Source organism: Sphaerodactylus townsendi, linkage group LG05, assembly GCF_021028975.2.
Source record: "Sphaerodactylus townsendi isolate TG3544 linkage group LG05, MPM_Stown_v2.3, whole genome shotgun sequence".
Lineage (NCBI taxonomy): Eukaryota > Metazoa > Chordata > Lepidosauria > Squamata > Sphaerodactylidae > Sphaerodactylus > Sphaerodactylus townsendi.
In genome coordinates, this window is record NC_059429.1 from 69,948,640 (window position 1) to 69,973,505 (window position 24,866).

Genomic DNA, 24,866 nt, shown 5'->3' on the forward strand with positions numbered 1-24,866 from the left:
TAATGAGCAAGTTAAGTGAAAATTTAACCATGTTATAATAACAGGAAGCTACAGAGACATACAAAGACATTTGGGTACATAAGGAGAACTAGCAGACTCCTATATCTGAAAAATATTGACTACCCTCATTTCAATCAAAAGTATCATTTCCTAGTCATTAAAATTAATAGTTTGAAAGCTGACATTTGTTTAGGCAAGTGACCCATCTGGAAAGCATGACTAACTATAGATGAAAACTGCAATGTCTGATATGCTAGGACATTAGCAAATAATTCAATATCAGAAAACTGGTTGAAACATTCAGTTTGGGCACCAAGCATATTTTCCTGCATCTATTGTATACCTAAAATACTGCTAAGACCTCATATGCAGCCCAGAACTTAGTGAAATGAAGAAATAGCTTGATGCACGCAAATTGTTCCACAGTGCTCACCAGGCATGAGCTGCATATTACTGAAATCTGGGGGCACTTTGCTTTCCCAAATGAGTCACTAAATAAACACGACTTGAAAGTGAACATAATTGTTCCAACACGGTTCTTTTTTTAAAAAAAGTCTTTTAAACTGTAAATGTTTCCAAGTTAGCAAGTTTATCTGCTAGTTAGTTCCAGGTATATTTTGACAATGTGGATTTTTCCTCAGTCTACAATGCTGAATATGGTTGTTTGAACTATAATTTTCTTTCATTGTACTGTACACAAGAATCATACTGTGGCACCTAATGGAACATCTTGTTAATGGTGTATATTTGAAGTTGACATGATGTTCTCGCTTTGTCTCTTAACCTCAGACTTCTGATGGGGACTGGAGTAGAGAGTCGAGAGATTGAGATAGAGGGGTCAAGGCATGGGTATCCTTTACTGTTGACACTATCCCTTTGATGTGTAGATTGCTACTATCAGGACTTTCCTTCCTGCTTCTTCTCAGACTTCCACTCGTACACATACCTCTTTTCTATCTTGTAACCATGAGGGCAGGATGAAGGTCCTGCATCTCCCTCCCTGCATCCTGCTTTCATGGTCGCAAGATGGAGAAGAGGTGTGTATGTGAATGGAAGTCTGAGAAGAAGCAGGCAGTTTCACTGAGATTTTAAAAAGCAACACTATTTATCCTATCCAGAAATGGAGTTCCTATAATAAATGAAGTATATTAGTTTAAATAGATAAAAAAGGCTCTGAGTTATTTTGTTCATGGCACACAAAGAGATTCAGTGGGCTTTGCTGCACATGCTATAGCCTTACGCACTCTGCTAAATCATCTGTTCACAGTTTACTAGGCTGAGGAGCCAGAATTCCGAATTTATCAAAGTTTTTTGATAACAATATTTAAAATCAACCTCAGATGTGCTCCTGCTTATATTACCTTGAGATTGGTTCCACAAAGATGTGGTGAGAAACTTTTCTTATAACTGTTGAACTGAAGCTTTGCAGTGTTCTGAGTCTAAGGAAAACTTACAAGAAGTTTTTAAAAATAGCCTGACTTTTATTGTCACTGTTAAGCAGTGCATAGGGAAATTTACTTCCAATATTGTATTTTGGAACAGAAATACCTATTGATGTATATGGATATGAGCTTTGATTTTTACAGTCCAATCCTGACCCTGGGATGGCCAGGGATGGCACAGCTGCTGTGCTGCCATGCCACCTCCAGAGGGCTTCTAGGCAGCACAGCACGGCAGCAAAAATCAGAAAAACCTCAGCTGCTTAAATGTCCTTCATAGGGCTTAATGGAGTTACATTACCCAAAAGGGTGGTGTAAGTCCGCTGACCATCTCACCGGCATTCCTGGGGCCAAAGCTCAGTGGAAGCTCAGTGGACTAGCATCATCTCTGCTGCAATGAATGCCACCAGAATACCCCCAGCTGTGTTGGCCTCCATGTTAGGCCAGTGCAGCTGTGGAAACAGCAGCTGCAATCTGATCAGATGCTGTGGAGCTCTGCAGCATCCACCCACCTCCCTATTTCCCCTCCCAGCCAGCGTGAGTGCCACTTACGCCATCCAGGAGGGCAAACGTGTTGCCCCCCCCCCCAATCTGGATTGTGCTGCCTTACAGTTATCTTCTCTGAGTTCCTGGGCTGGAATGTCCTACTTTGATCTTCCTGCTATATACCCATTTCTTCATTGACTCACTATTGTTCAAATGCAAAAGCAATAGATAGTCCATAAAATTATATGTGAGTCACATCCTATCACTATCTCCATAGAGAGTTCATCAGCTTAGTCTCTCAGTTGCTTGGCTAGAGCAAAGGTGCATAAACGACTAGTGCTCTTCTAGGGGCTAAAATCAGACTATCCCCTCATGTCTCTCTATGGCCCAAGATCTAGACTCAGAGGTTGGATCCAGCAGGTTCTCACAGGTTCCAGAGAGTAGGTTACAAATTATTTGTGTGTGCCGAGAGGGGGTTACTAATTGGTGATTTTTCCACTGATTTTTGCCTTAGTTACGCCCCTCCTCTCAGCAGTAGCGCGCAGAACTTGAAGCAGTCTAGCAGGAGGTGCACCGGCATGCGTGGCAGCCTGCACCTGCGTGCATCCGTTTCCCGCCGAAGGACCGGCGCAGCGGCTGCGTCCTTGCCACAGCCCTGCCCAGGAATGCCCTGCCCCCAGAATGCCTGGCCACGCCCATCATGCCCTGCCCAGCCCCATTGGCGCTATGCCACAGTTTGAATCCCACCACCATGGGAACCTGTTACTAAAATTTTCGGATCCCACCACTGCTAGACTGGTTCCATGGTAACCTTGCAATTGCATTTGCACTCTTGATTTCCACAGAACATATAGATGATGTCAACTCATTGTATTTCACTATTTTCTGTGTTGCTTTTCTGCCTTTTTCAGTCAGTATCTGTGACCATTATTTCTAGTTAACATGTATTTATACTACTAGACTATAAGCCATCTGGATGCTGAATGCACTGCTGTGGGTCCCCAAGGCTAATGAGCCTTTAAAAAAAAGTACTTTCCTTCTTCTTCCACTCAATTTCCTGTGTTCTTCGAACTTGCTGGCTTATTATCTTCTACCACTAATTAATATATGCTTGATTATTTATCAATTTGATTTATTTATAACCTGCCATTCTGTGCAATGGGCATCCAATAAGCTTTATATTGTGTTCCTGTCCTCCATTTTGTCTTTACAAAATGCTGTGTGGTAGGTTAAGCTGAGAGGTTCATGTGGGGGCAGGGTAGTTAAAAACAAGGTTTTTGGCTTTGCAGAAAGTCAAGTGATTTTCTATGATCCCTGTTTCATTGTGCTGCAAAAAATATTTTAATGAGTGATGAAAACTGATATGTAAACCCCTTATAAACAAGTTCTGATAATCATCCCAAGAAAACAGGAAGTATCTACTTATGTGAAAAAGGGTGGAAAAAAATGAAATTACAGGGAGAAGCAGAACATTTCCTGAAGAGGATTTACTTTGAAGAAGAAATATAGAATCTTGATTATGGGAATGGATTTTTTAATGGGAAACATTGCCAAGAAATGGACTCCTGTGGGACAATGTAGCCACATCACCTCCAGTATGGTATGGGGAGGAGCAGAAAGAGAGGAAAAAAAATGATCTCTTCACAATCTCTAGTCTTGTCCCTCAAACCCAGCCGGGTAAGTATAAATATCCCCTAAATATTTTTGTGTTTGCAAGAAAGGGTCCACAGCATTTCTTTAGCCAGACCCAGTGAAATATATGGTTCTATTCACATCAGCTATATTTCATAAAGTATTTGGAAATTCTTTCCAGTAGAGATTACAGTACTAAATTCCACAGTAATCAATCTCTCTCTCTCTCTCTCTCTCTCTCTCTCTCTCTCTCTCTCTCTCTCTCTCTCTCGGATGGGAAGTCAGCACTTTCAGACCCATTTGGTGAAAAACAATCTGAAATTGCCTAGTCTTCCTTCTAAGTTCCTCCTACACCTAATTGTTTTACCGGATACTGAAAGGAACCCGGAAGCACCCATTATTTTTCTCAACAAGGCTGGGTTTTTTCTATGGCCGTTTCTGCACGGCCCCCTCGCGCCCCCTCTTTAATGCCGGCAGGAGGATCCCGTGGCGTGGGGGCGGGAGCCTGCTTCAAGCATGCAAGCGTGCGAGCAGGCAACAGGGAGGCCGGCAGAGGGCAGGGCAAACCACGTGACGCGAGCGCCTCTGCGCCCTCCCCCGCCACGCTGTACTGTGTCTTCCTGCATTAGCCTGCGGAGGCGTCGCAGCCGCGCCCATGCTGCCCTCTCCCGACCCTGGAGGTCGGAGGACAGTGTGGCGCGGCTGGCGTTTGCAACAGCAGGCTTACTCCAGGAATGACACAGTAAGTGGGGCTGGAGAGAAAGGCATCTTCACGCGGCGCTGTTGCGCAGCGCGCCGCGAGGGAAGATCATTCTCAACAACAACAACCCTTTAAAGGCAGTCTGTTGGCGATTTAGGGCGGCTTGACGCCGTACCCTGGGGAGGGAAGAGGGCGTCCAGATGCGCCAGCTGCTGCGTTGCAGCAGTGGCGCCTGGACGATATGGCGGCCTAGAGGCGCCTTTTTTGGCTTTCCCCAGGTCGTCGATAAGCGGGCCGTGGCAGATACGTGGCTCAAATTGCTACTTTCACTACATTTTCTTAACGTAGCCAGAAGTCGGGGAGAAAGGAATTGATCTAGCTAAGAAGGGCACAGGTGCAAGGAAGCATTTGAAGATCTCATGAAGCACTTTGTGAAGTCCTTCATACGTTTCCAATTCTCTTGGCAGAATACAGTGTACGAAGTTGTTAGCAGATTCAAAACTGTCATTGCAGAATGGAAAATTAAGTAAACTCAACATATGCCAGATTAATTGATCTGTTCTGACTGATTTATAATAAATCAGACCATGTTCTGAGGAGAGTACTCCTGTCCTTGCTACTCCCCAGACTTCTCTGCTGCATCCATTCCCTGCTGTCATTCCACCAGTCTGTACGTGGTTTAATTCTTCACGGTCATTCCTGTGCCCCACCTTGCCAACTGCTGAATGATAGCCTACAGAGGAGGTGCAGTGGTGATGAGGTGGTATGCAGGGTTGGGTTTTTTCCCCCCTGATTTTTGCAACTCATTGCTTTTTCTCTCCTGGTCTCAGAACTATTATTTGTTTCATTTTTTTTATCACATTTGCTGCCGACTCCTTCTAGTCTACTGGGTCTTCATGTTCCTTGCCAAAACCAATATTCATGCAGCTGCCAGAGGCAGCTTTGACTGGCGCTTCATTAAAGGCTGTGAGTATCATGGCTCCAAAATAAAATAAACTCAGTCACTTAAGATCTTTCTGACAATGTTACTGACTTTATGATGTCATTCCACAGCCAGCCATTGCCATTCTGCCCTGCTTCAAGCCAGGCCTGGGAAATGAGTGAATCTCCAGTCACAAGCAAAAATTAGGAATAGTTTCAGATGTACCAGCAGAGGTGTCAAAAATTTAGGGATTTTTGCAAAATGTTGTTTCTTGAATCAGGAGGCTGTCAGAGGAAATCATACAGCAACTATAGTACAGTGTTTTTAGATTACAAAATGTCTATAGAACCAGAATATGCCACTGTTGGTGAGTTTTAGGGTCAGTACAGATATGGATAATAATTAATTATTTTGTCAGTGATAGTTAAATAAAGATAAAGAGATAAAGATAAACCTCCCTCCTGTGACCTTTTCTGCATATTCTGGCATTTGTGAATTTATTTGCTTAATTTTTAAAACATTTCCATCACACCTTTCCTTGTGGCTCAAAGCAACTTATGAATCATAATTAATACTATTACAACTTAAAATAAAAATAAACTTTCCCCAAATGACCCATGCCTTCAAGAGATAGTTGCAGGTTATACCTCATTAGAAGTATTTATGCATTATAAAATTATGTATTAAAATATTTATATTTTTACTCTTTAGCATTTAGAAGCTGTGCTTAGAGAATCCTTTATAATGAGTCAGATTCTTGGTCTATATATCCTAGGGAGAAGTACCTTTGGAGGCTTAGAGTCATTTCCTGTTGGATGCTAGAAATTTTTTAAAAAAATGTTTTACTGAGTGTCCTGTGCATAGCTTGAATTCCATACCTATTTGTCTTTTACCCCTCCCAACTTCTAGATTACTTGTGTGTGGGTGATCTCTGATGAAATCAGTTCCTGGGAATCTGGAAAAATCATCCATTAGCCCCTCCAGTATTTGGGATTCTGTCATTTCAGGCCATTTGTTCAGATTTGCTGCTCCATCATCGAGACCAGTTCACATCTCGTGTTCAAGCACCAGTGTGGGAAAATGAAGCTTCTTAGACATGAATTCTTCCTCGTAATTACTCATACAAGCCCATTCAAAGTTAACCCCCAATAATGGTGGTAGATTGGCAAATACCAGAGGCCTGACAAGTGTTTTCACATTCTCCCTGAGAAGCCATGTTCTCTTCAAGACCCTAAACACATTTCTGCTTATTCAGGGTGAGGCCTAGGCCCTCCATCTGAGGAGGAGGATGTCCTTGCAGGATCCTTGCCTCATTAGCCAAAATTTCCTATAAAAATTCGGTCTTGGGCTTGGTTCTGCCTGGGTATAACAAGTATACTCCCTGGTAAGCTGCACACGCCTGGTTTTCCTCTGACCTCCAGCTTTCAACCTGCCTGCTGTCAAACCCTGAATCAGTGATCCAAATCAGACTCTGTAACTTGATGGTTAAGAAGTCTTTATTAGTAGATACATGGGTAAGAGGGAAAAAGCTGGTTCTGCCAGAACCTTCATACAGCCCCAGTATATCAATCTTGGTTTCTCCTCCCCCTCCCTAGCTCATAATACCATCCCAAGCAACAGAAGGCACGAAGAGCAGGAATATAAACATTATTGTTTTGTTCTGTGACATATATCCCCAAATATCTTATTTTTTCAGTAAGAACACATTCTGTGATTTTATTTTCTATTTCTTCTTCTGCTTTAGTTGCTGTTAATATTTTTGTCTTCTTTTTATTCAATTGATATCCAGAAAAAGTTCCAAGTCTCTTTATTTGTTCCACTGTATATTCAAAAGAGATATTTGTTAATGTTATTGATATAACAGCTTCATCTGTATAACTTTTCATTTTATACTCTTAATCTTTTTATTCCAGAGATCTTTATATCTTGTCTATTTTTTATAGAATTTCCATTGCCAGAATAAATAATATTGGTGATATTTTTTCATTAAAGACTCATTTATTAAAATTCTAATTTGCTGTTTTGCACAAGTACTTTGCATTCAATTAAAAAAATATGTTCCATTATTCATATTTTGTAAGATGTATTAGAAATAACCAAGATACATTGTCAAAAGCTCTCTCTGCATTCAGAAACATAAATGTCAACTTTTTCTCTCTCTTTGAAAATTCAATTAGATTCAGTAAATGTCTAATATTGTATTTCATATATATCCTTGGGATAAACCCCATTTGATCTTCATGGATAAAATCTGTAAAACATTTTCTTAATCTTTCAGCCATGACTGTTGTGCAAATTTTAAAATCAAATTTATTTATAAGATTGAACTATATGACTGTGGTAATAATGGATCATTCCCTTCTTTATATATTAGTCATATTTGCTTCCTGGCTAGTAGATGGTATATTCTCTCTCTCTCTCTGGTATTTCATTAATTCCTTTTTGTAAAGGCATTGCTAATAATTCTTCACAGTATTTGCAATAAGTTTGTGGAACATGAAAATAGGTCTAAAATTGTATTTGATGTTAAAGAATAACAGATTTATAAAACCAAGGATTCAAGAGGGTTTTCTCTATAAAGGCCAGCTGGTCAGCAGTTACACAGCAGAGAAGATTTTATCACTAAGGAATTTATAACATCATGGGACAGGTTTAGACACGTGAGAGAGAGCACATCTAATAGATCTGTTAGGCATAACTAGCTATATAAGATAGGCTACGTGAATAAACACAGAAATGAAAAGATCAGAGGTTAAGAAGAGAGATGAATTTGATCAGATAATTGAAAATGTGTTTTTCTATATTTTAATGAACACTGAAAGGATAATTCTCTATCTATCCATCTATCCATCTATCTAACATGTATTCTACTAGAATCACATATTATAAATGTCATAATCATTTTTTTAAACTTTTAAAGTGAATAAGTTGTATGTAAAATCCTTTGTACCCTGGAGAGGTCTCTCTCTCTGAGAACAAATCTTCAGGAATGTTGGGAACTGGTTTTCTTGATTGAAAACCAGAAAGACAAAATTCAGTTTATTGCCCTGCCTATGGGAGGGACAAACACAAAAGCCAAACAGCAGAGGAAAATTCCAGCTTTGTGTAAGGAAGGGGCAGACTCGCCAATTTGATTTTGATGCTAAAGAAGAAACCATAGATACTGTATTCTGAACTGAAGTCACCTCAGCTCCTGTCAGCTTTCCCCCAGGGATCAGTTTAAAAGATGTTCTGCCACCTTTTTAATGTTGAGCACCAGCAGCCTGGTTCCTTTTTGGTTAAAATGAAGCCTGCCCCTTTTGTACAGACCTGCCTTGTCCCAAAAGGTTCCCCAGTTCCTAACAAATCTGAAATTCTCTGCTTTACACCACCTTCTCATCCATGCATTGAGACTCTGTATCTCCGCTTGCCTAGCTTGCCCTGCATGTGGAACAGGTAGAATTTCTGAGAATGCCACCTTGGGGGTCCTGGACTTCAACCTGTTACCTAGCAGCCTAAATTTAGCCTCCAGAACCTCCCGGATACATTTCCTAATGTCGTTGGTGCCAATGTGGACCACAACTGCTGATTCCAACCCAGCACTGTCTAACAGCCTATCTAGACGAAGTGTGATATCCGCAACCTTTGCACCAGGCAAGTCACCATGTGGTCAGCACACCTCTCACAAACCCAACTCTCTACATTCCTAATTATCAAATTGCCAACTACGAAGAGCCCCCCACCTCCCCGAGGGGTATCCTCAGTGCAAAAGGATAGCTGATCACCAGCTAAGGAAGGGGGCCCATCTAAGGGAGCATGTTCTACCACCTCAGACTGGCACCCTCCTTCCTCCAGACCCTTCCCCCATTCTCCATGACCATTCTCCCATTCTCCATGACCATTCTCCATGACCTTCCCCCATTCTGAAGAGATGTGACCCTGGGTGTGGGACCCAGCTGTTAGGTCCCTGAAAGCCTTGTCTGTCACCCTCTCTGTCTCTCTCAGTTTCTCCAGATCTGCCACTTTGGCTTCAAGAGAACACACACATTCCCTGAGTACCAGGAGCTCATTGCAATGAAGGCACAACTTGTGTCCACTAGGATAGTCATACATGTCACACTCAGTGTAAAACACTGGAAATCCCCACACTCCCTGCTGGCTTCCTGCCTTTATATTTAATTACGTTTAGATATTCAAATATGAAACTTTTAATGAGTGCCTCCCCCTTGAGCTTGCTTGCAGTGATGTAGGTATAAATTTTTATGGGACGGGTTCAGGGGGCAGGGCTCAGGGGGTGGGGCCACACCCCATCCACCACTGGGGGTGTGGCCACACCTCCCCAAGCCCTGCCCCCCTCAGCTCTGCCCCTGCCAGCCCCTGCCTGGCAACAGAGGCTCTACCCTCAGCTGGCTCCACCCCCTGCCCCTTGCCCCCCACCGGCTGGGCTCCCAGCCAGTGGGGGGCACAGGGGACAGATCTTAGGAGCTTCAGACATGTAATGGAAGGCTTGGACCCAGAAACCCCCCCTTACCTACATCCTTGGCTTTCTGTACCTTCTACTGTCCCTCAAGATATGTCCTTATTCAGTAAAACACCTGTTACATGAAGGAACAGAACCACTCTTCTCCCCACTCCCCCCAGCAAGAAATGACCATGGAGGCATGGCTGGGCCATGGAGGGGGCATGCCAGGGACGTTCTGAGGCATTCCAGGGCGGGGGCAGGCAGCTCTGCAGCAGGGGCACAGGGCATGTATAAGAACATAAGAACATAAGAACAAGAAGAGCAGAAGAGAAGAGTTTTGGATTTATATACCCCCTTTCTCTCCTGTAGGAGACTCAAAGGGGCTTACAATCTCCTTGCCCTTCCCCCCTCAAAACAAACACCCTGTGAGGTAGGTGGGGCTGAGAGAGGTCACCCAGCTGGCGTCTGTGGGAGTGTACATGCTAATCTGAATTCCCCAGATAAGCCTCCACAGCTCAGGCGGCAGAGCGGAGAATCAAACCCCGTTTCTCCAGATTAGATACCCAAGCTCTTAACCTCCTACGCCACTGCTGCTCCTGAATCAGCCAGCTGGATCAGACCAGCTGGATCAGACCAGAGTCCATCTAGTCCAGCTCTCTGCTACTCGCAGTGGCCCACCAAGTGCCATTGGGAGCTCACATGCAGGATGTGAAAGCAATGGCCTTCTGCTGCGGCTGTTGCTCCCGAGCACCTGGTCTGTTAAGGCATTTGCAATCTCAGATCAAAGAGGATCAAGATTGGTAGCCATAAATCGACTTCTCCTCCATAAATATGTCCAAGCCCTTTTTAAAGCTATCCATGTTAGTGGCCATCACCACCTCCTGTGGCAGCATATTCCAAACACCAATCACACGTTGTGTGAAGAAGTGTTTCCTTTTATTAGTCCTAATTCTTCCCCCCCAGCATTTTCAATGAATGCCCCCTGGTTCTAGTATTGTGAGAAAGTGAGAACAATTTCTCTCCGTCAACATTTTCTATCCCATGCATAATTTTATAGACTTCAATCATATCCCCCCCTCAGACATCTCCTCTCCAAACTAAAGAGTCCCAAACACTGCAGCCTCTCCTCATAAGGAAGGTGCTCCAATCCTTCAATCATCCTCGTTGCCCTTCTCTGCACTTTTTCTATCTCTTCAATATCCTTTTTGAGATGTGGTGACCAGAACTGAACACAGTACTCCAAGTGCGGTCGCACCACGGCTTCATATAAGGGCATGACAATCTTTGCAGTTTTATTATCAATTCCTTTTCTAATGATCCCCAGCATAGAGTTTGCCTTTTTCACAGCTGCCATGCATTGAGTTGACATTCCCATGGAACTATCAACTAAGACTCCCAAATCCCTTTCCTGGTCTGTGACTGATAGCACTGACCCTTCTTCGTAGCTTGTATGTGAAGTTTGGATTTTTTGCCCCTATGTGCATCACTCTTTACATTTTTGCTACATTGAACTGCATTTGCCCATTTCTTAGCTCCACTCTCACCTATAATTTATCAAGGTCTGCTTGGAGCTCTTCTAGAATCCTTTGGTGGTTCTCTCACCACTCTACATAATTTTGGTATCATCTGCAAACTTGGCCACCACGCCACTACCGGCACCCCCTTACTTTCCAGGTCATTTATGAATAGGTTAAAGAGCACTGGTCCCAAATGGGATCCTTCTTCTTGGGGGACACCACTCCTTACATCTTCCATTGTGAGAACTTCCCATTCACACCCACCGCTTGTTTCCTCAAGTTCCTCAACCAGTTTTAATCCATAGGAGGACTTCCCCTTTTATTAACCTTGGATTTGCTGAGTTTTCTCAATAGTTTCTGGTGTGAGGCAACACTTTGTCAAAAGTCTTTTTTGGAAATCCAAAGTAGACAATGTCCACTGGTTCCCCCCCTTTATCCACATGCCTGTTTACACCCCTCAAATAACTCTAGTAAGTTTGTAGAAGACAGGATTTGCCTCTGCAAAAAAAGCTATGCTGACTCTTTCACCTCAGCAGGTCTGTGCTTTTCTACATGTTTAATAATTTTATCTTTAATGATAGATTCTACCTAATTTACCAGGAACAGATGTCAAACTGACTGGCCTGCTTATTTCCTGCGGTCCCCCCTAGATACTTTCCTAAAAGATTGGTGTGACATTGGCCATCTTCTAGCAGTCTTCAGGGATGGAGCTCTTTCGATTTCAGTGGATAAGTTGTACGCATATTAAAGTGAGAAGATCGAAGTAATTTCTATGCTTGAGCTCTTTAAAGAACTCTTGGGTGAATGCAATCTGGGCCAGGGGATTTGGTAGGCATTTAGTTTATCAATGGCTGCCAGAACTTCTTCCTGTGGTTCTACCACTATCATTCTGCTTAGTTCCTCAGATTCGGCCATCTTTAAGCAGAAGCTATGGTTCAGAGTGCAGGAATTTTCCTCACCTCCCTCTTGCAGGTGAAGGAACAGATGCAAGAATTCATTCCACAAGCTCTCTCTGCGAAATCTCCCCTATCATCTTTTAGCACACCAATTTGTTCCTTTGTCATCTAACAGGCCTACTGCTTCCCTAGCTGGCTTTCTACTTTTGATATACTTGAAGAACTCCTGTTTGTTGCTGGATGCTTGATGTTCTGCAGCAAGTGCATCGTTCCTCATAATCCTTTTGCCTCCCTTGCCAGCTGCTAACTTGGCTTCTCTCTTTGCCACCATTTGTGTTCCCTCTCATATTCTTTCTCATCAGCCAAACTTGGACTTCCATTTTCTACAAAGACATTTTCGCTTTTTTTTCTGATAATTTCCTCAACCTCTCTTGTTAACCATGGTGGTTTTCTTTTGGACTGGGTGCTGCCTTTCCTAACCTGCGGAACACATTCCAGCTGAGCTTTTATTACTGTGTTTTTAAATAACCTCCAAGCATCTTGGACAGTTTTGGCTCTCTTGTTTTTCCCTTTCAGCTTCCTGCGCACTATCCCCCTCATCTTTGAGAAATTTCCCTTTCTGAAGGCGAATGTAACTACATTAGTAGTTGTCACTTGCTCGCATGCAGAGATTAGTAGTTGTCACTTGTTCGTATGCACCCCAGGCACTCTGCCTCTGCATATGAGTACCAGAAAACAGAATATCTCAGGAACAAGGAGGAAACAATGAATAATGGATCAACTACATGAAATTAAAGAAATGAACTCTGGAAAGATACAGGGCTTCCAACTCTGGGCTACAAAATTCCTCAAGATTTATAGATGGAACTTGGGAAGGGCAGGGCTGGAGGAAACTCAGAGGGGTATAATACCATAGAGTCCATCCCCCAGAGCAATCATTTTCTGCAGAGGAACTGATCTCTGTCATTTCTGGCCCCACCTGGATATTGGCAAGCCTAGGCAAGAAGCAGAAAGATCAGAAACTGCCTTTGCATATACATTTTTAAATATAGTGACCACTTTTTTTGGGGGGGGGGAAGAAACTCATATCAACACTTTGTGAAATTTCCCATGCAGAGAGTTTGTGAAACATGGCAAAATTGCCTAAGCCATACACAGAACAATTGTAAATAGTTACACCCTTCTAAGTCCTCTGACCTCATGGACTTTTCTTCACATGGACTTTTCTTCAATTTGTTTTCAACTGAACCAACATGTGAAGTGGGCTTGAAAGGCCATGCAAAGTATAAACCAAGGGTGTGTACATACTTAGAAGAGAGCCATGTGGAGCAGCTGTAAATTCTCTGAGCCATAACATCTGCAAGAATATAGTATGTGATAAACATGCAGACCAATGAGGTCATTAGAATTTTATTCAATACTAATATATTTAATGAGAAAATGTAAGTAATTGGAGATGGCTTCAAGTGTAGTGTTTGAATGTGAATTTCCCCCAGGACTCCTTGTTATTTGAATATTGGGCATTGGCTTGACTTACTGTAAAAAACAAACCCAGACAGGCACTGTGAGTTCAACACCAGCTTTCAGTGTCTCAATATGTTCATATCTGAGATTCTGGCTGGGGTTCATAATCTCCATACAACCTGTCCAGCCCCCAAAGCTCTTTTACCATCTTGCAGGGAGCTCTGCAGAAAGACTGTAGCTTTTAACGATACAGATGTCTGATTTATATTTTCATAGTTGTAATGTTTGCAGACTGCTGTACATGTCTCTGGTTTTAACATAGTTGTGTCATGGGGAGCTTGTGCAACAGAGAGGTGTAGGCCATAAAGGTGGTAGGCTGCACAGATACAGAAAGAATGTAATGCCTAAAACAAACTGCAGTCTAGGTAATCCAAACAATTGTATGTGGACATATGATGTTATTAACAGTGCAGGGGGAATTCCTACTTGAAAATGAGAGTTTAAGGATAGGCCAAAATTCTGCATCTCTTAATTCAAATCTTTCTTCAGGATGACTATGAATTCATTGCCAATAAATGAATGAAGGCTGCCATTGCCTGAAAAATTTACAGGTATGATAGATGTTCCTGTCTTTACAGCAAGATGTGAGCCTTCTTCAGGTGCTCACGTGCACACACATGAGAGCAGGACTGCACATCTGGCCTTCCTTCTGATATCCACATAGCCAAACATCTGCCATTTGCCACACATTTCACTGAACATATAGATATTGGGAGCAGGGCCAGATGATATAATCTCAGTCTCTTTGGGGGTGAATGGATGGACAAATTAGCTTACATCTAAAAGCGTTTACATTAAATAACGGCACTAGACTCAACTGGGATGTCATTGCAACAGGGGGCAGGGCACATGGTGAGCTCCGGAGCAGTGAGCATGCGTGCCCTGGGCTGGCAGGGTGGCTGAGCCGTACCCAGTCTGATTGCGTTTGATGCTCAAGCAAGAGGGGTGGAGCATGCTCCCTACATCTTAGGCAGCACGCGGTTGCTCCGGCGTTCTTCGATGCCTGGAGCAAACTGACCCACCCTCCTTCCCTACTTGGGCAGGGTTTTTGCTGCTCACATTATCACAGCCTTGGTGGTTTGGGTAGAGGAGCACATCATTATGGTGAGGCCGAGCTTGCGAGCCGGACCTCCCTGCAGTTGGGGGCCTCCATAAGAGGCTTGGGGTGGGGCGGGCTCATGCCGCATGCCATGGAAGCCTCTGCACTCAAACCCGACACCCCAGCAGGAAGGGGGCCATAGCGGGCAGGCGCCCAGGTGGCCCTGTACCTTCTCTGTCCTCCCCAATATGGATTGGGGTGGTGCCAGGGTTCAGCCATGGGTGCTGACTGGCTGCTCGGATGCTCTCTTCTTGCTTGCCCAGCTTCTGCCTCAATAAAGGGCTGCAGCCCATTTTAATTCCAAGATGTGTCCTGTGGTTATTTGCCAGATGGAATCTCTGCACATCTGGGTGCAATCAGAAAAGTAGGACTTTAGTTATAAAATCCGATAGTCTCCCACAAAGTTCCAGAACATTTCCTCCAATACTTCATGTTTCAGAAACACCCTACCAGAAGTCAAGATATACAGATCACAAAGTATTAAAGATAGAACTAGAGAGTTTAGGCATGGTGATTTCCCATCAAAGCCTGCTGAAAAGCAATTATTTTCCTAAACAGAAGGGTACCTAACCAACTGAATCCCCAAAAACCATTTCAACAGTTGAATGTAAGGTTCCCTAGCCCCACAACTCCACTTTTACTTATTTTCTAAATTTTCAAGGAACTTCAGGAAATATGTCATGATTGTAAGTTCCAAAATAAGTAAATAAACAAATAAATAAAATTGGAATGATGCTAATTACATATCCTTTCCAATCGTTGAACTGAGAGAGGTCTCACTTTGACCACCCAACCATATAAGCAGATCAACAACAATAATTGCACCCCTTTAAACAGAAGCATTTGGCTAGCCACTTTTAGAAACCAGATGCTGGCTTGATCTGTCCCAGCAGGGTTCTGCTTAAAGAGCAATAATTTGACACAACCATGTTTACATTTTTAGTAAGTAGCCTGAAACACTGAAATCATGCTTCAATCAAAACATATGCACCCCTATCTAAAGCAGTATATAGGAAAAACATGTGAAGCACTGTTTCAAAGCAGAAAACAAGCACACTGATCTGCTAAGTGGAAGAATAGTGGCTACCTACACCTTTTTCCCCAGTCATCGTCACTGCAGAAAACTTTTCATAGGGGTTTTATGATTATCACAGTGGATTGATCACAGTGAGAAATACATGAAGCTGCGTTACACTAAGTTAGACCTTACATCTAGCAAGGTCAGTACTGTCAACTATGACTGGCAATAGCTCTGCAGAGTCTCAGGGCCTTTCATAACACATATTATTATTCACAGGACATTTCAGAGATTAAACCTCATAACTTTTATATGCAAAGCAGAGGCTCTATTATAGCTGCACTCTCAACTGTTGGTACATGCAGATCCCCATGCAGATGGGGATGGATGTGTTGAAGCCTCCATTGATATAGAATGAATTCCTTGAACTGCAGCAGAGTAATAGGCGAGTATCCAAAGCATTTTGACATGGTGTTTCTTTACAAAAGAAAATTGGGACACATGGGACACACAACAAGCTATGTTTGAAACTGAGAAAAGTTTCCAAAGCAGCATGTGATGGTAACATGGGGTAGGAAGAAAGATTGCTGTTTGCAGAAATATGACTTCCACAGAATGTTGTGAGTCACTGGGGGTCTCTGAAATAGTTCTTTGGATCTTAGCCCTGAGCTGCAAGCTTGTGCACTATTGAACCAATTGAATCCCAATGGATATGAATCCCAAGCAGGCAGGCAAAATGGGATTTCAGTGACGTGAGTGCAACTACCATGTTCTCTGTTGCACTTACAATTACAAAAATTCAAATACAAATACCTTTATAGGCATATAAAAATAAGTTATGCTCAATGTTCATTTAAAATTACAAGGTTAAAAAGAAAAAAAGTTCAATAAATAAACTGTTCAGCCAATTCCAAGTTTTTAACAGGCTTTCATTTTTAGATGAGAGAATTTCAGTGAGAAAAAAATCAACAACAGAGCCAATAAATACTAAGAAAACAAGAAAGCTGCTTCTTTTTACTTAAATAGGTTTTGGCTTATATTGTGGGATGATTAATTTATCTCACAGGTTGTGCTGCTGGCAGGCAGGGTGTGGTCAGGTCCAGCCTTGCAGGGCAACACGGGTGGTGAGCACAAGCGTGGTTAGGTCACAGTCCAATGAGTCAAGGCAGGTGGCAGGCAAGGCATAGTCAGGTCAGAGTCCAATAGGTCAGGGCAGGCATGGGCAAACAAACAGCCCTATGTTGAGAGCACAGGAATCCAAGCAGGCAGGCAGACTGGGAGCTACAGCAAGCATGAAAAGGCCCAGCAGGAAATATACTCGTTGCATCCAGGCAGAGCTAAACCCAAAGCAAGGTCTATCTAGGAAGCTCTGGTTACGGAGGCTGTGATTCTGCAAGAGCTCAATCCTCCTCAGATGCAGATGCCTCCATCTCGCAGAGCCTTCTGCTATACCTGGCAGAGAAATGAGCACTTCTCCTTTGGCTCTGTAGCAGCTGCTGCTGCTGTCTCTGCTTCCTTTGCACAGATGGCTCATTACAGGGCTTGATGGAGGACTGTGTAAGTTCTCTCAGCTGCGTGGCATCAGGTGAGGAAGAGCTGGTGGCTGACTCTGCTGCCTGAATTTGCTCCTGAGCAGCCTGCTCTGTCTGAACAATATGGTAAGCTTCTGTTTCCTCGTGAGGAGCCACTTCTGAGGGCCCAGTGTTATCTGGCTCTGTGTCTGAGTCCTCTGAGTCCAGTCCATAGGCTGGTCCATGATGCAGGTCATTATAAAACTGACTGTCAAAAATTACTACTATTGCAGGACTTACTACAATTTAGCAGAGCCTTACTACAATTTAGCAGAGTTGTTCTGCCAAACCAATAGTTGAGAATAGAGACGGTTTCTATTTAACTGCCCCCCTTTCCCTCCTCTTCCCTTCCCTCTCCTTTTTAAGCATTACTAATTTATTGTTAATTCTCTTTCCTGTATTGAGTTTGGTTCCTTTTGCTCCTTTTTGATATTCCGCTATGAAAATATTGGTGCCTGCAAAGTTTTAGGTTTGGGAAGTGCAAACTTGGGGAAGGGCAGTTTTGCGATGGCCAGGGATGGTGTAGCCACACCATCTCCAAAAAGCATGAGGTGCAGAGAAGATGCAAAAATCCAGTAAGTCCACAAACCCTCCAAGCTCACTGTGGTTTTCCAGTGGTCTACATCTTTTGATGTCACAAGGCACTGGCTCTGTTCATTTTTTATCTCCGTCCCATGCAATGGATTGCACTGTTAGTATTACATAATGTGTAACTTCTAATTGTAAATTCAAAATTTTAACTGTGTTGTGACTCATTCTGAACCCACCCTGATTAGGAAAGGGCAGGCTAAAATCAAAATATTTTTTTTAAAATTCACCACAAAAGCATATATTAGGCATGGTGCTTTTAGCACTACTAATGAGCTTGGTGGAAAAGTTCAGAAGTTGTATCCTAGAGCATATTCATATCCCAAGACACATTCTTATGTATCTTGGGGTGAAATAATATCACTTCTCCCCACCCCCTGCCCACAAATACCTTGTGTTGATGCTGACTGAAGACATGATTTGATAATACCCCAAAACATGCGCACATGAGGCAAAAAATCTGCCAAATCTTTACGGCAGGTAATTGTTATTTACTATTTTAACGGGGGTATTTTTCCACTCAAAGGGTTTATTTCTCTGAGGGAGGGGTCCCCAAACTTTTAAAGCTTGTGGGTATCTTGGGAGTTCTGACACAGTGTGGTGAGCACTACCACAAAATGGTCCCTGTAGAAGGCAGAGCCAACCACAAAATGACCACTGCAGGAGGTAGACACATATAAACATGGCAAACCCAACTGCAGGGGACTGTCAGGATCGCCCGCCTTTCAGTTTCATTTCTCCAGCAACCCTAGCTCCTGCCACACTCTGGGACCACCCCTTCGCACACCCTACATATACTGGAACTGAGGGCAAGAACGCTCAGTTCCATCACCTAGGGCAATGTAAATCAATAAAGTTTGTTCCTTTTTCATAAAGTCGACTTTGTCTGAGTACGTCCAGCCTTACATTGTGCTGGAACTACCCTCAAACATTCTAGCTCACATCCAGACCCACGATCGAGAATGGCTGGGCCAGGAGAACACTTCCGCTACCTTGGACTCTCCCCGGCGGGCAGAGGGACCCCGACCGGACGACCCACATCAGAATGGGTGGGGGAGAGCCGCGCATGGCGTGTGTCCTGGACAGGAGTTGGCTCCCTACATGACGTTGCTGAACCAAGTCGGACCTATATGCCGGCGACCGTAGACGAGACGGGGAGAACACAGTACCCACTGTACGCACTGTGGCTCCACACTGAGGAGGTGACCCGAGAGTGAGACCAGCTGAAAGTGGACCTCTTGGCCTTGCAGAACCAAGTGGCCTCCCTAATGGCAGAATGGGAAGAGCCGCGGGGAACCCCAAAGACCCCTACAGTGGAAGGAAACCCAAGCCCAGAGGGGGAGCCCCCCGCCAGCCCGCCGGACCTGCAGGAGTGGATCACGTCCCTCCATGACACACGGAGTGCCGTGCTAGACTCCCTTTAGAAAGCCAAGGCTGATTACAAGCGCTTCGTGGACCGCAAGCACTGGCCAGTGGACTACCAGGTGCGGGACCATGTGTACCTATCCACGAGGAACTTACGAGGACTGCTGGGAACCCGCAAATTGGGGGCTCGCTTCATCGGACCTTTCCGTGTCTCCTGAGTCATCAACCTGGTCGCGGTGGAACTCGAGCTCCTGAAAACGTTGGCCTGCATCCACGCAATTTTTCACGTTAGCCTCCTGAAAAAAGCCACGCCCTGCGATGACTGGCACCCAGATGCCCCACCACCGGAGGTGCTCGTGGTGAACGGGGAAATTCACCAGGAGGTGGAAGCCGTTGTGGACTCGCGTATGCACAGAGGGACTTTGCAATACTTAGTCGAATGGAAGAACCTCCCCCCCCCGGGTACAATGAGTGGGTGTCCATCCACCACGTCGCCACCCCACGCCTTCTCTGGGCTTTCCACCGGGCGTACCCCGACAAACTGGGTGGGAAGGGGGCTTAAGGGGAGCAGGATGTCAGGATTGCCCGACTTTCAGTTTCATTTCTCCAGCAACCCTAGCTCCCGCCACACTCTGGGAATGCCCCCTCGCACACTCTACATATACTGGATCTGAGGGCAAGAACCCTCAGTTCCAGCACACTGTACCTAGGGCAACGTAAATCAATAAAGTTCGTTCCTTTTTCATAAAGTCGACTTTGAGTACGTCCGACCTTACAGGGGACAAGAAGAGCAATTTTTTAAAAAATGTACCAGAAAAGAAAAGACAAACACAAAGGTTACAGTTTGTACTGAAGCAATGTTGTTTTAATCTGCACAATCAGATCTGCAATACTAATCAGAGGTCCTGCTGGGCAGTAGCCTCACCTGGCCACTCTGTCTTTCAAAAAATGCTTGGCAAGAGCCAGAAAAAGTGTTCAAAGGTGCCATGGTGCCTGTGGACTGTATTCTCCCAGAGCACTTCAAACTGTTTCCCAGTTTGCACAACTATGTTTCTTGCAATAGAGCTAACAAAGCATCACAATGGCAAAATCAATAGCTTGGATGTTTGTTTCTGCTTTTTTTTTACAAAAAATAATAATTAACAAGTGAATGTACTTTGGAAACATTGTTTTTACTAACATGCAGGTGACAATATACTATGACAAAAAAGTTCTATAGATAACCAGGATAGAAATTGACCCCTAACACTATTAGCAGGGCTTTAGTGAACATGACGGTGAAGTTTTTTTTTACTTCTCTAGAGCATCATGTTCACTTAAATCACCACTCTAAACAAAGTTAAACACTTCTAAGTCCATTGAAGTCAATTGTGTAGGGTAGGTTGTAGCTCAGTTTTGGATTCCCATTTAGATAATACCACAGTTCTGCAAAAGCTAAAGATCTCAGCCTTAAATGCCTCCATTTTCATTGTACAAAGAATAAGATCATTGTCAAAAGAACACATTCATATTTATCTTGTCATGTGTCGGCAAATTCCCAGCACCTACATAGAATCCCGCTTCTTGGCCTTTTGACATGTCACAAGCTAAATTTAAAAAAAAGATTTTGTTTGTTGAGTTAGACCTTTATTTCAAAAATTTTCTGCTTTCAAAATGAATCTTTCTAGTCAAGCTACTTTAAAAAAGTATTAAGATATTAATACTACCTAGTGTTTTTTTCTGTCAAGATACTCTTGTTTTAATTAGGCATGGAAAAGTTTTATGCCTTAATGTAATTACACAGGTATTATAAATAAAACAGTTCAGTGGCAGAAAACTATATGACAAACATCTGAAATCTTAATCAAATATTATGTTTTGTTTGTATGGGATTTCACAATAAGGTTTATTTCAATACTTTTGTATCCTTTTTGCCACAGAAGTGTTTAAATGTTTTTGGACAGGTTATTTAATTATTAGAATGAACTGTGTTTCTTATTGGAGTAATATAGGCAAATAAAAAGTGAAATGGTTTGACATGCTTACTTAAGCTTTCACCAGCAGGACAATTTAAAATGCCTCAGGTCATTTGGAAACCATAACAAACTCTACAGAGGCCAAGAAGGAGACCCCAGGATAAAGCTGTGTAGAAAAGGTCAGACCTGAGGCAGAGCACAATTTTACCTTCCTTCTTAAATGCTCCCCTTGACATCGTCCTGTTGTATTTGCCATTTAGTCCTATAATGATAATCGGGGATACAGCCAGTGGTGGGATTCAAATAATTTAACAACTGGTTGTTTACAAGCACCATTTTAACAACTAGTTCTGCTGAAGTAGTGCGAACCTGTTGAATTCCACCACTGGATACAACTGTGATTATAGCAAAGCCTGCACTCCCTCTGTGACGATGGGTGGCCAGGTCTTCCTGATAATGTGTCACTGTTGTGAAGCATTCCCAGGGATAATCTGCATTTCCTAGAACTTTTTGCAACATGAATGCATTTCCTCTACACATAAATGTACACAAACACACACACCCACATCAACTAACATAATGATGACAGGCTTTTGGAAAGCTACTATTCTTCCCTGTGGGAACATTTGATAATATTGCTGCAGTGCCTCGAATGATGGTGGGTGACCCAGAACTTATATACAAATGCTGCTTCCCTATGTGGTTCATTGGTCATGATGATATGCATAATGATATGCATTTTATTATCTGTTGCTTAAATGTTTATTGGTTTATCAAATTGTGTTTTTAAGTGTCCTGAAACATTGAGAGGGATTTGCAAACAAACAAACAAACAAACCCAATTCAAATATATCAGCATTCATTATCACAAAGTTTCTTTTGGGCCCAAAAGATTCCTTTATGATCTCTCCTTCTTTCTTTTATGAGTTGTCTTTTGTTAAAGATACTTTTTGTAAATCACGTGATGTCTCCTGCTCTTCAACTTTGATTGAAACGACAGAACATGTTCTACTGCATTGTGCCTGCCATATTGATTTACGTAAACAATTTATTGGGCTGCACATCAATTTAAACCCTGCTTCTCCAATAGGGCCAAGATTCAGATACTTTTAAATGATCACTGTTCCAAACTGACTGAAGATGTAATGAAGTTCTGGCTTTGTTAAAACACTAGTTACTTTGGCTTTGATCTTATTTTGGTTATCCTTGTTTTAAAACTCTATCTTATGCCTAAAAGGTGATTGATTGATTGGAATCACATGATGTGGGTGGGTGATCTTTTTTGAGTTCCAAGTAACGTTTCAGTGTCTTGTGATGAGTCTGTGACTTGGCGCCAATTAAAATGTTAAAATTAAAAATGTTAATTGGTAACTCATTCAAGCGAGGGTGGGGTGGGGGTTAACACTTTGAAGTTTGCTTAGTCATGGGGCGAAGGGGGCCGATATAAATCATCGGTTATCTTGCCTGGATGGGCCTAGCTTGGAATCAGAACCCCACATGGGCTTTTTTTTAAAAAAACACCGCCAAAGGTTCCTGAACAGTTATGCTCTGCAGGACCTTGGATTAGGAACTGAGAATGGCTAGAAGGGCTGCGGAATTGGGGCCAAGAACCATTTGCATGAAGCCAGTCAGAGCTCGGTAAGAGCTAACAAGGGTAACATCTGTATAAATCTGCCTTGCCACTGATGTGAGTGTTTTGTAATGTCCTAATTTAAAACAAGGTGAGTTATTTTTTGCGTGAAGCTGTGCCAGCCCTGTTTGATTACTTTCATTCTGCTTACATAAATTCATTACTGATAAGTTGTACTTTTTTGTGGCTGCTATGCTATATGTTGGAATGTTCAGAAACAACATTGTCTGATGACTGATTAAAGCCTAGCCCACAGGGCTGGCTGTAAGGCTCTGGTTCTTAACATGGGGGCAGAGCTAGAAACTGGTAATCTGGCTTAGGGAAATTTCTCATCCACTAACATAAAGACTACTTAAATAAACACTAGATGGTAGGATTTTTAAAACATAATTTATGATCCATTTGTATGATTTCTGACCAGTTTAACTGTCTATTTAAATAGATGGTTGTGGAGCAGAACAGTTGCACAGCAAAGATGTGGGGAAGTAGAACTTAGTCAGGTTCAGTGAGAATATGTATGTATCAAAGGCAGATTGAGCCATACTTCACTGTTAAGAAAAAAATGTGATGAAGCAAACTGTCGAACAGCCACAAAGGTGTCAATGAACAGATAAATGCGCTGAATAATTTACTATGATCATGAGTGAAAACAGAGCATGAGCCAAACTGGTGGAAGTTTGATCATCCCTACCCGATAATTCAGTAAGAAAATCTTAGGTTGTACATTAACATATAAATTGGCATCATCCTCACAAGCAGGCTGGAAGTTTAGTAGAAAAAAAATGTGATCTACATCCTTTTACCCATCTGGGAAGGCTGTGTCAGACTAGCCAGTGAGCATCAGCAGAGCGCAAATTACTTTCCAAATGTATAATTTTTACACAGAAACCTATGTGAAATGCCAGCTGTCATTTCCCCACACCTTGTATGCTGATTGTACCCAGCAATCCCAGCATTCTATTTGTGGCCAGATGCTTCTAAGCAGGGCATTAAGGCAAAGCTCCCCATTGTTACCTGGTATAAATATTTGGTAGATATCAGTGAAATAAATTTATAGTTAAACAATATTCAGAGGTATATGTCTGCTCGACATGGAAGATCCATTTAGTTATGGCTAATAGCCACAGATGGGCCTATGCTCCATGAATCTTCTTAATCCTTTCTTAAAGTTAGCACCTACCAGCATGAGTTGTAGTGAATTCTACAATCTAATGATGCACTGATAGAAAATGCATTTTCTTTTGACCATCTTGAACTTCCTGATTTTCAGCATTGCATTATTCTGAGATCTAACAGGGAAAGAGGCCCATCAGCTCATTTCAATTGACTGTCTCCATGGGACTTTGAGGACTTTGCAAGCAATGCATTCAGCATTCAAAATTGTTCAGAAAGCATATTTCATCTGAAGTTGAACATCTTATTTCCTTGCCATTTGAGCAGTTTTGCATCTGCATAGCAGCAGTGTACAGCAGCTGACTGGATAGCTATCCTTGACACCTGGTAACCATTACTGGCTTGCTTGGATTTTGACTGACCCAGGGCCATCATCAGAGGCAGGTCATACAGCACTGAAAATCAGCTGCATTTGTGTTTATGCACTTCTGTGCTTGCACAGTTGGTGGCATTCATCAGTTAGTGACATTCAGTATGGGGTCCATGCTTAGAACAGATAGTACTGAACTACAGTTCCAGATATCAGTGTGCGAAAATGCAGTATCTTATATCCAAACATTTCTTCTGGCACAAAGATGTCTGTGGTTTTTCCACTCCCCTCATTCTGGCAGCACCACCACAAAATCTCCTTACCCCCAAGAACAGGATTTCAGAGAGTATTTCAGGCTGCTCAGGTAGGCAGGAAAATCATATTCCAAGGGCAGAAATCTTTGCACACATAGAAATGTTCATCTTGATCCAAGATAATGTATATTCCAAGATCAAGTATAATCCAATACAGGTAAACCTGCCCAGCTTTGTAAGTAAGGCAAGCAAGCTAAATGGACATGGATGGAACATTATAGAGATAAGCAACTTCCTCAACTCTGCAAGCAATGGCAATAATGCAATGGCAAAATCAGAATCAAGC